This window comes from Synchiropus splendidus, chromosome 2, assembly GCF_027744825.2.
Source record: "Synchiropus splendidus isolate RoL2022-P1 chromosome 2, RoL_Sspl_1.0, whole genome shotgun sequence".
Lineage (NCBI taxonomy): Eukaryota > Metazoa > Chordata > Actinopteri > Syngnathiformes > Callionymidae > Synchiropus > Synchiropus splendidus.
In genome coordinates this window covers 23,902,420-23,917,640 of record NC_071335.1, presented here as the reverse complement: position 1 = coordinate 23,917,640, position 15,221 = coordinate 23,902,420, and the positions used below count along the sequence as shown (strand labels likewise).

Genomic DNA, 15,221 nt, shown 5'->3' with positions numbered 1-15,221 from the left:
GTAAAACAGCACATGAAAGAGTATGAGCCCTGAAAAAGCAAGTTCCAATGTACAGAGTCTGCCAAAAATAATGTATCAGGTCAAGGAAAACTTGCAGAAATATTTCTATCACAATTGTAATGCTAGTGACCTTCGACCTCTAGAAATACAAGAGGTGCTCAAAGTGGTGGCCACTGGCTTCTAGACTTTTATAGAGCCAACTACTGCTCAGGCAAAGTTGTCCAGAGTCTCCAATGAGATGCATGTTAGAAAGCTTTGTTCAACAGTACTATTTTTGTCATACATTTAAAGAGGTGTCTAGGGGTGTGAGAACATATTGATACACTCAAATGTCACGATACCTGGTTGCGTAATATGGCATGAGTATTTTAATTCCAATATATATATATATATATATATATATATATTTTATATATAAATTCTTGGATGTGCTGCTGCATTTGTGATGTTGACTAAGGCTGCTGTTCGTTCCTCTGTCGCACGAAAACCTGACTGAAGCCTGGAGTTCATCACAGTAAACTCATTTTCTAGTGCATTATATTGGATGTATTCAGCATTATGTAATTTTTTCCTCTTAAAATACTGGCTGATGTTTGCAAATTACTATGTATGGTGGTACTTACTGTAGCACAGTATATCACAAGATACTGTATATCGTATGGTCACGCCTGTATCACGATGTGTATCGTCTCACCAGTTTCCTCGTGATACACAGCCCTAATAGATACTCCATATGCATGATGTGTGTGTACATTGTTTTCGCTGAACCTGCATACATTTGTGGTTTAAAAGGCAAGACAACTTTTGTTTGGTTTTTTTTTTTTTAGTTAGCGTGTGCAGCCTCTTCAAATCTAGGCAGTGAGATGTCATTTTTGTTTGACATTTTCCTTTATTTTTTTTTTTGAATAAATTTTTGCCATTTTTGTTTTACAAAAAAACAGAGAGATCATTTGGGATGTTCTTCACAGAAATTTGTCTCCTCCCCGGTGGGCTTCCTGTCATCATGTCTCGATGGTTCATTCGTCTGCAAGGTGAAAACAGACAATTTAAAAAAATATATTTAATTAAAAAAAAGGATTTAGCAATAGACAGAAATAACAGGCATGTTTCTTCATCGTGTGCAGCCTTTATAGATGTGTCTCTGCAGTTGGATGTCTGGGATGAAGATGAGGATGAGGGTGGCTCCTCTACAAGGTGTAACTCCCGATTCTCTCCTTTTACTGAATGTCATCATCAGATCTTTTAAGCACTAATATGATGAAACTATTTCTACCAGAAGACGTATATGGCTGGAAGCTCTAAAAAAAAAAAAAACATGGCTATGTGGTCAGTCCAAAGTTGACGCACCATCAGTTATTATTTTGATGTAACATTTGTGTTTGAAGGAGTTGTGCTTCTTTACATGTTAATGGAAAATCTTGCTATTGTCATTCATTTTCAAAAGCTGTGTGGAGGTTTGTGTGTGTGTGTGTGATGCCACGCAGGCAGACTCCCTGTGGCGGGTCCGACTGCGTGAGTCTGCCAAATCCTGAAACCAGAAAGGCACAGAGACATGTTTCCTGGATGTGAACCCTTCTGGGTTTGTATGCCATATATACAGATATTTCTCATTTTCAGGAAGGAGGAACTGTAGCGGCAGAAGTGTGTGTTTAGCTAAGCAGGGGCAGCCCCTGGTCCGTCGCCCATCATTTATTGATAAAGGCCCTTGGAAATGCGCGGGGAGGAAAAAAACTAATGAAATTATCAACGTTGTTGAATTAATGATGAATGGGAATAAGAAAAGGCTGGGCTCTCAGTGGAGCCGGAGAGGAGCGCTGCTTCATTAGCCATGCAGTCTCATCACATCCTCTTTTGGAGCTGCAGACACTGGGACTCTCCACTCGCTCCACGCCATCAGGACCTGCCATTGGATTTCATTCAAGAAAAACTCCCATCCTCCCTGGCTGCCGTCACACCTACCCCTCTCACTTTTGACTCTTTACTGTCCCATTACTTGACCTGACACTCTTCTTTGGTGGCTAATCCATTTATCTTCTCTTTCACTTTTCTTGAAGATGAAGGCAGGAGCCAGACCTGATCCTGGGAACCTTTGCGAGCGGTTGCTTTTTCTTCCTGCTTCTCTTCTCCCTCCTGACCGGCTCCTCTGTGGATATCACGGCTGATTCGGTAAATGCAAATGATATTGGGGGGGGCGGTGTGTTTGGATTCATTGCCCTCTTTCCTCCTCCTTTGCCGCCTCCTCCACGTCTCCTTTTCCCTGGGTGGAGCTGGAGTGGGCTGGCTGGTCGAGGCACACAGAGAAATCCCGGGCATGGGGTCTCATTAGGTGAGCAGAGGCCAGGGCAGCAGGGCTTTACCTCGACACTGATTATTCTGACGGCAATATCTGGAGAATCACTTCAACTGCGTTCTGTTCTGCACTCATGCAGATGAACTCGTCCTCAGTTCACTCAGCTGAACTCTGTTCTGTGCTTGGCAAGCACTTCAACACTCTGCCTGCACAGGTTCTGTTTGTCTTTTCAGACTCTTGTGTTTGAGTTTATCGCGTCACTTTATGTCTGTAACAACTGCCTACAGTTATGGTGAAGCAGCACAGAGAAACAGCTTTCATTTGGACTCGGGGAACAATTGTCCTGTCTACTGCTCGCTCTGTAAAGTCAAAAGCAAATGAATGAATTGATACTTTAATGGAGCCTGCAAACCTTTCAGAGGATGTCACTGTCAGTGGAGTGGAATGCAACGCTCGCGCTCCATCTTTCTTCTTCGTTCAGTGTTTGTGTTGTGCGAGCTGGTTCCAGAACACTACTGCCACCTGCTGTCCTGTTGGGCTCGTCTGATTTTACTATCAATGTGATTTTAAATGCTAAACAATACATTGAAGTATGTGCATGAGAATGTTGTGGGGTGTAGATCACCATGCATGTGGGAATAAAAAGCTTGCCAGAGGTCAACACTCTCTGAGCACTTCACTAGTTGAATGTATGAATCTGCGACTTTATAGAGCTGAATTTGACACAAATAACAGATTCATTACCTCTACACAGAGGTAATGAATACGCCGGGAGGTCATAACCAAAACATCCATGATGAAGGAGACTAAAGTGGAAAGTTTAAGTTTAAATAAATAAATAAATTTAAATAAATAATAATTCAGGATTGACACAGAAAATGTGTCCACTATAAACAGTTTGCACAGCCCACATTATGTTCAAACTCTCCTGCGCTTATTCAACTTAAATTTAACCAATCTGGTGTCAAATATTAAAATGCACTTAGTTAATTATAAAACCTCAAACTAATTTGATTTGACATTACGAACATCCAAATACGTTTTTCAGCACAGTGTCAATGGGTCATTCAGAAAGTGACCCACTGGTCCACAAATGAGAAACTATATATGTGTGTTTCACATTGTAAATGAGGGTGTTCCACCTCCAGATCTTGTAAAGCGTGATCACAATATGAATGTGAAGCCTGTCAAACTGTTGCACTGAACAGGAAGCAGAAGAAACTTCAGTTTATAATTCATGCTTCTGCACATTCTTCAAACACAATTCTGCTTTTTTGACTTGCTCTCCAAGGGCATTCTGTACTTATCTCACATTTCTTCACGCTCTGCTTCTATTTTTGTTCAACTTTTTTAGTTAAAATCAGCATTTTCAGACGCTTTATCGATACTAATGAATAGTTGTCGAATGTAATATTGGTCCTGCCAATAATTTTGAAGCTAAAGTGGATATATAAATAACCAGGGAGTTAATCCTGCTGTGAAAACTCATTGCCATTCTCCACTCAAAGCAGTAGCCTCCCAAATTTAGATTTGCAGGCGGCCATAGGTATGAATTGACGACAGACGACAGGCAACAGCGCCATATAATGTGCCGTCCTTTTACATGGTAATCTGATCGGAGACAGATTGAATTATTTCATGAGGACATGACAGACTATCATTAAAACAAATTGGCGAGCCGAGCGAAGGCGGCGAGGTCACAGGTGTGATGTTGTGTTGCGAAGTCTTGATCGGGTTACGCGCGCGCGCTCGCCCACCTCCGTCAGCCGCTGGCTGTCTTATGAATTGGCTGAATTGATTCCCATACAAATTAGGCCTGTCCTCAAAGGGCTTCATCAATACATTGACTTCTTTTATGAGGGTCATCAAACAGCCATTACTGGGCATCAGGGGGTCCCGTCTGAGGGAGAGGCTGCCTATGGTGACGGATGAGCTGTCTTTCCGAGCGGAGGGCCTGTCGCCGAGGCTGGGAGGGGGTTGTTTGTCCAGCCTCTCTTTCAATTGGGATGCAACAGAGGAGCTCCTACCTACAATCCAATTGTGTCTATGAAGAGTGTAGTGGCCCTTAACCTACTATTTTAACAACCTATTTTAGAGGGTTCACATTTATAACTGTGTTTATCTGACATTTTTGGCATTGTTTATATTGAGCTGTGGTCAGTGACTGGATGGGACAATCATTTCATGTTGTGGAATCATATTTTTTCTGTGCTGGAGCGTTGTATTGTCACGTATAGAATCTTGAAAAGGTTTGTAAAATCTACATTTCTTTATTTTTCCTACCACTATGGTGCTCTTTCTCACTGTGGCTACAAACTCGCTGCCTACCCGACTATAGTGACTCTATTTTTTTATGGCTATGCTATAATCGGTATTGAAAAATCATAACCATAATTTTCATAATATAATATTGTTTTCCTTAAAAAGGTGTGTGAGCGGCTTTCAATGCAAATCAGAACATTAAATATGTATATATGTATATAAAGTAGTCTTACGGATTGGATATGTAACAATAGGTTTGAAATCTAATAGCGGCAAATTTGCTCGCAATCTCTTGTCCTGTGACTCACGGGCCATCTGTGTTGTTTAATCGTAGCAGGCGAGACGAACTGATCAGGATTGAATGTGTAACCCTAGTATTTATGAATGTTTAGGTGTTTTTTTTGGTTCCATCCCTGCTGCGTGGCCTCTTCTCTGGTGTGTTTATAGGAGCTCAGGAGTGATACTCAGTGAGCTCATGGCACTCTGAACATTGTTAACTTATATACTGTCCCAGTCCTTTCTGGTATAATATTGTTCCTATGTAACATTCATTTAATATACATACATATATATATATATATATATATATATATATAAGTACTGACAGTTAAGTGCGTATAGACATGCTTGAGTTCCATCCATCTATCCATCGTCATCCGCTTATCCGTTGCCGGGTCGCAGGGGCAGCAGCTTCAGGAGGTCACGCCAAACGCCCTTCTCCCAAGCAACATCCACCAGCTCCGACTGGGGGATCCTGAGACGCTCCCAGGCCACCTGGTCCTGGGTCGACCCCTCGGTCTGCTCCCAGCTGGACGTGTCTGGAACACCTCCGAAGGGAGGCATCCTGATGAGATGCCCGAACCACCTCAACTGACTCCTCTCAATGTGGAGAAGCAGCAGCTCTACTCCGAGCCTCTCCCGAGTGACAGAACTCCTCACCCTATCTCTAAGGGAGACGCCTGCCACCCTTCGGAGAAAACCCATTTCAGCCGCTTGTATCCGGGACCTTGCTCTCTCGGTCATGACCCAAAGCTCATGACCGTAGGTGAGGGTCGGGACGAAGATTGATCGGTATATAGAGAGCTTTGCCTTCTGGCTCAGCTCTCTCTTATGGACAACAGTGCGGCAAAGGGATTGCAATACCGCCCCTGCTGCCCCAATTTGCCGACCAATCTCCAAATCCCTAATCCCCTCACATGAGAACAACACCCCGAGATACTTAAACTTCTCCACTTGAGGCAAGATCTCAGTCCCTACCTGGAGAGAGCAATCCATCCGTTTCCGATTGAGAACCATGGTCTCGGACTTAGAGGTGCTGATCCTCATGCCAGCCGCTTCACACTCAGACGCAAACCGATCCAGCGTGAGCTGTAGGTCGCGCGATGATGAAGCCATCAGAACCAAATCATCCGCAAAGAGTAGAGACTAGATCTTCAGGCCACCAAACCGCAAACCCTCCTGGTCACATTAAAAACAACTGTAATTAGTTATGGGCAGCAATATCTGGCTTGTGAGTATTTCTTCTTCTCAGTGTGCACTGTGTTGAAATAGTAACATCCAATAGTGTTCTTTTTCTCCGTTCAAATGTGTGATTGACAAAGCTTCAGTCTCAAGCCTTAAGTTGCATAAGAGTAATGCGTTTTTTTTCCCCCGTGTTTCAAAGCGAATAACTGGTAATAGCGCTTGAAATGCAAAGTATTTTGCTCACGACACGCGAAAACTATCAGCGGCGCGCCAACAATAGACAGGTAAAGGAATATGCCCTGCAGTATTCCCCACGGTTGCACTCAGGTGTTATGAAACAACCTTTGAAACGGAAGACAGACGCAGCAGGATGTAAACAAACTGTCACTGCTGTCAAAGACTCACTTGAGGAGGTGTCAAAAGTTCAGGCTTTTCAATTACAGTAGCTTTAATATGCGCGCACGCCTCCCTCGCGCCGATTAGAATACTCCGTTTTAAGGCTAATTGTTGGCGAAATCAGTGTTTTGTGTTGCTGCAGTCGTAATAACTCATGATAGATGCATGGAATTTGCATACATTACCCAGACCAAGAGAATATCTGATCATTGTGCCATGGAGAATTGCTCTAAGTTAGGAAGTTAATTTCATTATCTCCTCCTCCTCCTGGTTTGAAGCGCACCACTTTGCAATAATTGCAAAACAGAATAAAAGATTAGCTTCCGACCGGATGACGGCTGTTAATAAAGTGTGAAGGAATGCGAGTGTTGCGGAGCGGCTACCAATTACAGCAGCCCATCTCAGACGGGCCAGCGTTGATGCTGGTGGTTCAATCTCTTCATCTGACGCACTGTACCATCGGGGACCCACTGCCGAGACCGCTGCTCACGCTAGCAGGCTAATTGTCGATTCCGCTTCAGTCACCAGGAGAGCTCTTTTGCTAGCACTTTAGAGCCAAAGTGAACTATAAAAAAAAAAGGGCCATAATTGTGGAGCTCTACGAATGTGAAAAGGTTAAATGAAAAATAGATTCAAGGCATCAAATGATTTCATTTGAGCAGCGGCCTTTGCAATCGTGTCGCCCTTGTGGTGGAGTAACACTGTAGGTTAGCGGAATCGCTACGGTGATAGTTGCGTCTTACTACTGCTCATCTCACGTGACACGATGAGAATTGAATGCAATTACATTGAATTGAGTGCTACCTGGGTTTGTATCCTGTCTGGACCGCTTCACTAAGTTCAAGACTTCACTAAGTTTAAGATCAATATTACTATTGAGCCCTGAATGGCTTGGTCGGCAAAGGTTGCAATTTTTATCGCAGTTTGAATTGGACCGGACAGTTGCTCCTGAGCGTACGTCGGTCGGGAGCAGACCTTTCTATAACCGCTGTTTACAGCCATATTGTTTTTTTTTTTTTTTCCACCCTATATTCCTGCCTTGCCAATATTCTGCAAACAGAATTTGATACCTTTTTTAGCACTTGAACTGTTGTTGATATCAATGAGCTCAGTGGGACAGCTGGTGGCAGTAACAGACTTCGCGGACTAGACTATAATTCAGTGATGCGGGACAGTCCAGCACACTGACTCGGAGTCAACTACTGATGGTAACGTTGGGTTTCATGATTGGTCGCACATTGGTCACATGACTCAGCAGTGATGGTGAACATAGCAACCTGAGTTCAAGGAAGTTTTGGGATATTTCACATTGGTTTAGTAGCTTTTAAAGTCCTCTATACAGTAAGACCCTGATAGTCATTGGGAATTTGCTTAGTTTTCTAATGCTGCTATGTTGCTGTCATCATTGGAACGCACTTCTCTCCCTTCCTGAATTCAACAAATGAACTGGCCCAACTGCTTGAGTACTAAATTCTAACCTTTATCTTCTTATGTGTTAGCACTGTAGTGCCGACACTAATGTCAAGGTGAAGAAGGCATGACGTTAAAATGTTGCCGTGACAGTGATGAAACTTCAAAAGATTCAGGGATCCAGATGGCAATCCACTAAAGTTCAGTCATGTATTTTCTGAGAGACAGAAAAACACAGCCAGAAACACGACTTCCTTGCCAAGGTGTTAAGAGTTATGACCTTTTCTTAGTAAAGCGAGTGCATTTGTGGGTAGCGTCATGTACTCTCCAGCCCAATATGAAGCCAGTTCAGCATAAAGTATAAAGAGGCTGTAACAACGATTTCAATGCCAAACCAACCGATATGAAATCTCTTTTTCACCCAGACATCAACAGGTCTCACTGAACGTTACATCCTTAACCTTCACATTAATATGTGCTTGTGCTTGACTGTGCTGCTAATTTATCAGCTTTCTTTCCCCAAAAAGTCAAAATGTTATGCTTTGCTATTTCAGTCTCACCATGTCACACAACAGCCAGAACGCTGTTCTAAACAATACTTGCCTCTCTGTCGTAATTGGACATAATCTCAAACGTAAGTAGGGCAGAACACTAGACTGAGGATCTACACAAACAAACACACACACACGCACGCACACACAGACCATCTAGCCTCATCAAAAACGGTGCGGCGCCTCTTTTGTTGTCAGACTTTCCCCACCTAAATGGCATATTCATGGGGGTGTATTTAAGCCATTTCTGCTGGCATAAGCATGCGTTACGGCTGCAGCTCTCTGAAATGACACATCTATGCCACACAACTACCTTTTGTTGGAGAACCTTGCTTTGTTTTATGCTGTTCCCTGCTCGGCGGCCTCTCAGTCTTGGGGATTAATAGTGGCTCGGAGGCCTGCGGTGCCACAAGATGCTCCCTGATTATACAGCAAACAGCAAGATTTGCAGATCTGTAACTGACATCCGTTTGCATCGGCAGTGGACAAACGCATGATCTGCTCTTTACACATAATAGATAGGTCCCTGCCACAGAGGGCTTCCTGGAAAACTGCTGACACATCTGCATCACATTGCTCTCTCAATTTACATCCCTGCCACCAGTGAATTTTATTTGAAAGAGTTATATTCATTGGCCGATATCTATCATTATAGTGTTGAGTATATCATCCTGTTGATGCCTTTCTCAGATCCTTGACTCCCTGAAAGGCGTTCTCTCAAGCTGAAACACAGTTTTTGTGTTTAAAGGAATTGTGTATTCTTACCTTTGTCTTGGTGGCACAACAAGAAGGTGGATGGTTTGCTTCCAGCTTGGGGCAACCTTGGTGCCATCTGTGTGCAGTTTTCACCATGCTTGTGTGGGTTCACACCAGGCACTCTGGTTTCCTCCCACAGTCCAAAAACAAAGAGAAAAGTTGTTTTCGGCTGGCGACCTTTTCAGGGTGTTCCCAGCCTCTTGCCCAAAGTAGCTGGGATGGGCCCCCCGATGAATATACACCTCAGGCTTTCCGCCAGCATTTTTTGAAACCATGGGGGAGCAGTCCCTCCAACTAGATGGCCACAATAAAAACCTTTTCTACAAATGAACCGGCAACCGTCTTTACCCAGACTATCTCTTCATTTGTCTGGCTAGATGTGCGACTCTAGTTTTTTAGTCAAGTTAAGTTATTATGATATTCCTTTTGGGATTTTTCTGTTAAAAACACACTGAAAACCACCATGATCATATCCACCTCCATCATGTATTTGTCTACCACAAGTTCTGATGTTTCCACTTCATTTTAAAATGTTTGATCTCGTGAGGGTGTAATTTGGCTCTCCTTGTTTGTCCTCTCTTTCTGTGCGCTTGCTAGCTCATTTAGATTACTTTGTCTTAAACCCTGGTGCCTTGAGTTAGTGTTTTGTTTCTCCCTGTTTCCGTGCGTTTCCTGGTTTCTTTTGTGATTGACTCTGGGTTCATTGTGCTTTCGTCTCCTCTAGTTCCCTGTGATTTAAGTCAGTTTTCTCCCGGTTCAGTGACGCTTTCCGTCGGACTCTTATTCGTGTTTTTGGACTTCTGCTAGTTTAATGACTCCGTTTGGACATTTAGACTTTGCTTTGTTTCTCCCGGTTCGGTGACGCTTTCCGTTGTGTTTCTTTTTGTTAATTATGAAAATATTATTTCTGACTCGCTCCTGCCTCACTGTGACTTTCACCACTGTGCTTGGGTCCCACTCCCACATCCTTGGCTCATGACAGAGGGTTCATCTTTAAACAGAGATCACTATACTGAAGACATGGCGCCTCTCCTTTAAGCTGTGGTGGTGCACCACGCTCCTTTACATGTCGTGGAAATCTGTATCTTTTGTGCTTAACTTTCTCGGTCAGTCAATGGCTCAACAGTGAATTGATGTACATGACAACGCTCAGTCCAGCTGCGCTGCTCCCAAACACGACTGGGCCATTTCAACTGGGCCAACATTCGGAATGGAGACAAGAGCAGGCAGGTTGGATGTCTGCGTTACAAGTCTTGCTGGAGTGGACTTGTCTGTTTTGAAAAAGCATATGAGTTGGTTGGCCGATTTCCTATTTAAATATATATATTTGTGAAAGTCCAAAAGCCGGCCCTAATTGTCCGGCGTGGCACAGGGTTGGTAATTTAGCCATATCAGTCAGACCATGAATTACCTTAATTAGAAACACCACCCCGAGCGGCGGCTATTGATCCTGGCCGCGCTAAATCAAAAGTAATGCTGGACAGTTTCCAGAGAAAAGCGCCTCGGATTCATCAGTAGCTGCTCAATCATGACTGCTTTTAAGTATTTCCTCATTCGCCTGCCTCCCCCCCCCCTCCAACCCAGACGGTTTGTATTTTTAATCACCTTTTCCTGCCGTTCCATTTGATGTTCTGCAAGTTCTCATGTGTTGCCAGTGGATCGCCTTCCTTTTTGAAAGGAGGCTGCCATTTTTGGGTGGCGAGGGTGGATATGCATATGAATATTTTCCATTGATGAATACGATAGGCCGCTGGTTCGCCTTTGATATCCTCCTGGTCTGGTCCTGAGTGATGTCATAATGGTGGGACACCGACCCCGGGCAAAACATCCCAATCCGCAGCGGAGAGGCAAACATAAGAGCCCTTTGACGTGTGCTGTGTTTAATATTACAGGACTGTTTACAAGGGAGGGAGTTGGTTCTGTTGTCCACCAGGGAGCCCGAGTATGTTTATGGTCAAGCCATTTCGGTTTCTTCTCAGTCATCTTCGGGGTCTTTGATCACTTGTTGTTTTTGACTGCCGTTTTCAATCGCAGCCAGGACTTTATAATGTATGAAGGCATTACATAGTTATGAACAGCTTGGCAGGCAAGTCGAGCCGTGGAACTTGTTACTCACTTTCGGGGAGAACTTTGTGGGCCTCAGTCTACCTTTCTGGGATCAACTTTTTTGGAACTGCCGGTTCTAATAGGTTAAAGCAGTTGTGGCTAAACTTTTTTACCCATACATTTTATGCACATATATTGAGCATGTTATTTCAGTACAATGTCACGTCATGTGGTGCTAATAAATAAGGTCCTCACTTAGTAAACACACGTTTAACAAGTGAGAATAAAATGACTTGGTGTAATGGAATGTCCTTTTTTTTGCATTATTTTTGTATACACCCTTTTTCCAGCTTGAAAGTCTCACCAAAACCCGAAAACTTTGTTATCGAAAACACAAGATTGTGCTTGGAAACATGGCGTATTGAGAACTAAAGTGTATGTAAAACCCAGTTTCAAACAAGGAGTTTAACAGTTTAGTAGTGACTTATTCCTAGAGTCACAGGACACACAGACCAACTGTATTCAGAGGAGACGTCCGCCCCTGTTTTTGGAGCCAGGTAGGACTAAGTTTGACAAGTTGAATCACTGAGAGAGAGCGATGCGTGTGTTCGGAACATGGTGACTCATAGAGGGAGCAAATCACGGCCTGTAAAAGTTCATCACCAGACGCCTCATTTACACGTCAAATAAGAGCTGTTTCCCAGAGTCTGGTCCTCTCCCATTATTTTCCGTTGTTTGCTTGCTGCCCTTAATGTGGTGGTTAATTTCCTTTCTGCTTGGCCGTTTTCCTCCAAGCCCGCCACATCCCCCGGGCTGCTCTGACCACTTAGGGTTAAATGAACTATTGAGCTGTTCAGTAAAGATCCGTTTGAAAATTCCGTCCTCCCATTTATGTGGTGGGTTTGAGACCCAGAGTTCGTAGTGCTGTAAGTTGAGGAGCTGCTTTCTCACACTGTGTTGTCGTCCTCCAAAATTGATCCCTAAACATGGAGTTGAAGCTTGAGAAGCCAACTTGCATAAGAAGAGCATTAAAATGCCCTTGTCTTGCAAAACTAACCGTGTCCTGCCAGGGTTCTCCCCAGCGCTTTAGCAGCACAGGGGTCCTTACACTGGGATTTTCACCCTCTATACGCAGGGATTTCACAGCTGTTTCGATCCATTTGTTTTGATTGTCAGCCAGGATGATTGATCAGTGGTTATTGTTTACCACTTTAATGTTAGTGAGCATGAATGAAAATAATGTTTAACATTGGAAAACTCAGTATGTTTATGTTCAATAGATGGTTTGACTTCTTGACTTGTTGTGACAAGTGATACTTGTGAGATACTGTATAGCTGGAAACCGTCTGCACTATCCACCTGATAATATTCAATTTCACTTTATTATCCACAAGATCTAGAAGAATAAACCGATGAATTGTTTATTGATCTAATTGTTTTATCATAAAACGGAGGAATCAATCCTCTTTTCTGTTGTGTTATCAGTGTTGACTGCTTGTTCCTGGGACTTGACGGTTGTTTGGCAGTTCAAGTTTGAAAACATTCCCCGTGGATTTGTCTCTTTTCAGGGTTTTTATGAAAAAGGATGGTAAAGGTGCTGAAACGATCTAACAAAGGTTACTGCCGGTGGAGGCGGGAGAAAAAAGGGACGCTATCGAACTTGTGTCCTGGTTTTCCTACTAGATAATGATCACTTGAAAGTCTAGGGTTTTTTTTTCTTTTTTTTTTTCGCGGTAACGTGTGCGTGAGATGAAAGATAGTTCCGGGGCTAGTGCTCCGACGCGCATCTTACTGAGGCAGGTGTTAGAAATGTAGATGGCTGGCGGAGACTAAAGACAATACAAATTTGAAGTGAAACACTCCTGGCACGCCCCCTCTGTTCTTAACACGTGAAGCCCCGGGCTGATCAATTATTCATCCCATTGTGCGTGCACGTGGCACACTGTTAGTTCTGTAGTTGGAGAGGAGGTGTCTGTTGCACTTAAAGAGTGAGCGGCACGTCGCCTGGCGCGCGCAGGTCTGTCATGCCGCCGCTGTCTCTGCCTCAAACACACACTCACAGAGACACACACCCACGTTAAAAGTGCCTTGTTCTGCCTGAGCCTTTTTAATGATGGGATCAGTGGCGAGAATTGGTGGCTCAAGTGCTGAAAAGTAAGAGAAGCAGCACTGGAACAGTGTGAAAGAGATGGGGTGGGCGAAAAAAGCGGGAGGTGATGGTGTGTGTGTGTGTTGGGGTTGAGGGGGGTGCTTTGTACACTGGGGGTATTTTTCAAAGCATTGCAGACTTGAAGCCATTGGGAGACTCCTTTGACTTTAATCTTGGCTGCTGCTTTGAAAATTATGACCGAGGACCACGGTTGCTTCATTAAAAGACATGTTCTGTTTCTTGTGTAGTTTCAGCCAGATTCTCTTTTTGTGCGTGTGCTGCTGATTTGGGCTTCCCAGCCGCAATGCTTCCAGCTGCCTGGTGAGCATCCTGCAATGTTAAGGGCCACCACTGTGGATTTGCAAGTGCAAATAGAATGTCAATTGAGGAGAGGCACTTGCTGTGGTCGTCCCACGCCGCTCGGCTGCTGTCCTTCAGCCGGTGAGGGGTGTGTGATGTCACCATGAAGCGTAACTTCGGACTTACTACCTGTTTCACTTTGCCAAACTGCAGGTGCTTTCTGGACCTCGGGGATGCCGAAATGAAAAATGAAAATGCTTTTTTGTTTGTTTGTTTTTTCACCCTTCGCCTCATATATTTACGTGTAAATATCCAATTGTATTCCATTTTGTTTCTTTCATGAAAAAAAATTATATTCTCACTAAGACTCCCTTTAGATCAGGCATGACTTGTGGCCCTCAGACACATCATGCGGCCCTCACTAGCATTGTTGACCAGGAAAAATAAGCATCGTTCCTACAATTACAGCTTTAAATGGAACACTCCACTTAGCACCACTCCACGTTTCCTCTACGTATAAATGATATGGCTTAATGGATATACCATACCATACCTAAAGATGGAATCTCAAGTGATCAAATGTAAGAAAACAAAGTGGAAACATCAAAACAAATGGATAACATAACACATCATGGAGGTGGACATGAACATTTCAGTTTTCGCCGTGTTATTCACAGTGAAATCCTGAAAGAAACTTCGTATTAACTGTAGTTCGTTGCTCGCAGAACTCAAGTCACACATTCCGACCGGACATATGACCTGCGAGGACGGCTTGGATTGGAGGCAGATTTACAAACTAGCGCTTGTCACCAATTCAATGAATGACAAAACTCTATCACTTCTTCAATGGCTGCCTTCCTTTTTTATTTATGTATTTATGCTGTTTAACCAGAGCTCAGATGAAAATAAAGTTGACCCTCTCACGCTAATTCTGAAATACCAGCCTTTGTAACCGTGCGAAGTTATGTACAAACTTAGTACGTACATACGTGAATTTGCTTTGAAATAGGTTTGGAGCACCCTACTTTTGATTCATTATCATAAGGTTTTAGATTAAAATCTGACATTCACAGTTTCAAGGGGTGAGGATACAAATGTTTTAGTTTTTGTATGTTTGTTTTCAGTGTATTAACTGACTGAAAGGTAACTTTTAAACATCACTTTAAACATGTTCTACTATGACGTTCCTGACTCATAGCTTGAGTCATCTCTGCTTCAGCTCCACCATGGCCCCCACGCACAGGACACTGGCACGTATGTAGCGTGACGTGCGCCTTGTGCAGGTGATCCACAGACGGGTGATGAAGGTGAGACCTGTGTGAAATGCCACACAAAGCACTAATCGATCCCTGGCTGTGTTCTCACACTGTGAATGCACAAATCAGGGCGCAGCATGCTCCCTCTAATGACCTGCACCAGGACACACACACAAGCCTCACCTAGATTGGAACACAAACACACACCGCGCCGTTCCAGCTGTTTGGGGTTGAAATGAGGCGTGAATGCGATCGTTTCCAAGGCGTGTCAACTGCTGGGTCCAGTGTGAACTTACACTGGGTCAAGTGTAACGACAGGGTGACATAATATCGGCCTGGAT

The 15,221-nt window shown here is 43.7% G+C and overlaps 1 long non-coding RNA gene across 1 annotated transcript in view; it reads left to right on the top strand.

Annotated features, from left to right (window-relative positions):
* Window positions 1–2,008: 2,008 nt before the first annotated feature.
* LOC128754401 (uncharacterized) overlaps window positions 2,009–15,221 on the top strand; it is a 36,339-nt gene continuing 23,126 nt past the window's right edge. The window contains exon 1 of the long non-coding RNA XR_008413921.1: window positions 2,009–2,166. This is a non-coding gene — a long non-coding RNA (uncharacterized LOC128754401). The remainder of the gene's footprint in view (window positions 2,167–15,221) is intronic.